Source organism: Bos taurus, chromosome 1 (assembly GCF_002263795.3).
Source record: "Bos taurus isolate L1 Dominette 01449 registration number 42190680 breed Hereford chromosome 1, ARS-UCD2.0, whole genome shotgun sequence".
In the NCBI taxonomy this organism is placed as follows: domain Eukaryota; kingdom Metazoa; phylum Chordata; class Mammalia; order Artiodactyla; family Bovidae; genus Bos; species Bos taurus.
Window position 1 is genome coordinate 153785097 of NC_037328.1, and position 2942 is coordinate 153788038.

A 2942-nucleotide genomic window follows, 5' to 3' on the forward strand; every position below is an offset into this window, starting at 1 on the left:
CTTTGGCCACTTTGATGTGTTAGCAGTGGCTGTCGGTGGGGCTGTGTTAAGAAGGATTCTGATGGCAGGATGCGCCAGGCCTTGGGTGTGAATGACTATCGATGTCCGCCATTGACCTGGGACACTGGCCATGGGGTGCTGATCCTGCTGGCACTGAAATAACTGAGAAAGTTGAGTACCGGGCTTGGGAGCTGTCAACAAAGGAATGTGATAATTGTTTGTTTCGTCCCAGTAATAATGCACATTCATTGTAGAAAAACTCTAAGATGTAAGTGAGAAGATTAAACTTGCTTCTAAGGTACAGCGAAGAAGAGGCGTGGTCCCCAGAACTGATTTGGAGTGTCCAGCCTCTGAATCGGATGACCTGGGAGTGAGAAAGGAGGCTAAGCATAGAAGTTAACTGAGGGTTCGTGTGAGGGGCCAGGGCTTTCCCACACCTGCATGCAGAACAACAGACAGCAGGGCATAGAGTCTCAAGACCACCCTCCCCACCCGCCCAAGAAACTCAAAGGAGAAAAGTCAGATTTCCCCACATTGATCCATAGATTCAATGCAACTCCAATCCAAATAAACCTTAACAGTTTTTTTGTTGTTGTTATTCACAGAGTCAGCAGGCTGAGTCTAAAAGTTATCTGGAAGGGTAAGGGGCCAACCAGGAATCAAGACATCCCCAAGAAAAAGAAATGCAAAAAAGCAAAATGGCTGTCTGAGGAGGCCTTACAAATAGCTGTGAAAAGAAGAGAAGTGAAAAGCAAAGGAGAAAAGGAAAGATATAAGCATCTGAATGCAGAGTTCCAAAGAATAGCAAGAAGAGATAAGAAAGTCTTCCTCAGTGATCAATGCAAAGAAATAGAGGAAAACAGCAGAATGGGAAAGACTAGAGATCTCTTCAAGAAATTTAGGGATACCAAGGGAACATTTCATGCTAAGATGGGCTCAATAAAGGACAGAAATGGTAGGGACCTAACAGAAGCAGAAGATATTAAGAAGAGGTGGCAAGAATACACAGAAGAACTGTACAAAAAAGATCTTCATGACCAAGATAATCACAATGGTGTGATCACTCACCTAAAGCCAGACATCCTGGAATGTGAAGTCAAGTGGGCCTTAGAAAGCATCACTACGAACAAAGCTAGTGGAGGTGATGGAATTCCAGTTGAGGTATTCCAAATCCTGAAAGATGATGCTGTGAAAGTGCTGCACTCAATATGCCAGCAAATTTGGAAAACTCAGCAGTGGCCACAGGACTGGAAAAGGTCTGTTTTCATTCCAATCCCAAAGAAAGGCAATGCCAAAGAATGCTCAAACTACCGCACAATTGCACTCATCTCACATGCTAGTAAAGTAATGCTCAAAATTCTCCAAGCCAGGCTTCAGCAATACATGAACCGTGAACTTCCTGATGTTCAAGCTGGTTTTAGAAAAGGCAGAGGAACCAGAGATCAAATTGCCAACATCCGCTGGATCATGGAAAAAGCAAGAGAGTTACATAAAAACATCTATTTCTGCTTTATTGACTATGCCAAAGCCTTTGACTGCGTGGATCACAATAAACTGTGGAAAATTCTGAAAGAGATGGGAATACCAGACCATCTGACCTGCATCTTGAGAAACCTATATACAGGTCAGGAAGCAACAGTTAGAACTGGACATGGAACAACAGACTGGTTCCAAATAGGAAAAGGAGTACGTCAAGGCTGTATATTGTCACCCTGCTTATTTAACTTCTATGCAGAGTACATCATGAGAAATGCTGGGCTGGAGGAAGCACAAGCTGGAATCAAGATTGCCGGGAGAAATATTAATAACCTCAGATATGCAGATGACACCACCCTTATGGCAGAAAGTGAAGAGGAACTACAAAGCCTCTTGATGAAAGTGAAAGAGGAGAGTGAAAAAGTTAGCTTAAAGCTCAACATTCAGAAAACGAAGATCATGGCATCCGGTCCCATCACTTCATGGGAAATAGATGGGGAAACAGTGGAAACAGTGTCAGACTTTATTTTTCTGGGCTCCAAAATCACTGCAGATGGTGACTGCAGCCATGAAATTAAAAGACGCTTACTCCTTGGAAGGAAAGTTATGACCAACCTATTTCAGCATATTGAAAAGCAGAGACATTACTTTGCCAACAAAGGTCCATCTAGTCAAGGCTATGGTTTTTCCAGTGGTCATGTATGGTTGTGAGAGTTGGACTATAAGGAAAGCTGAGCGCTGAAGAATTGATGCTTTTGAACTGTGGTGTTGGAGAAGACTCTTGAGAGTCCCTTGGACTGCAAGGAGATCCAACTAGTCCATTCTGAAGGAGATCAGCCCTGGGATTTCTTTGGAAGGAATGACGCTAAAGCTGAAACTCCAGTACTTTGGCCACCTCATGGGAAGAGTTGATTCATTGGAAAAGACTCTGATGCTGGGAGGGATTGGGGGCAGGAGGAGAAGGGGACGACAGAGGATGAGATGGCTGGATGGCATCACTGACTCGATGGACGTGAGTTTGAGTGAACTCCGGGAGTTGGTGATGGACAGGGAGGCCTGGCGTGCTGCGATTCATGGGGTCGCAAAGAGTCGGACACGACTGAGCGACTGAACTGAACTGAACTGAATTATAGGAGCAAAACTTTTAACATCTTAGCAAGAAATATAGGTTAATATTTTCTCCTGACCTTCAGGGTAAGAAATGGTTTCTTAAATGAGACACGAGGAAGACAGCGCTGGGGCACCCTGGCCCAGAGCGTCCTGGGTCCAGCCCTCCGTCTGCGCGCCGTCTCTGCTGGGCACGGCCTGGGAGAGCACGTAACTGGTAGGGACGTGGCGAGCCCCAGGCACATGGCGGGTTCATCCCACACGGTGCTGTCCGCGGGGTGGTCTGAGTGGCCCACTCCCACGGCTGCACAGCTGAGATGACCTGGCTCTATCTGAAGTCCAATAAAGCCCAATAAACT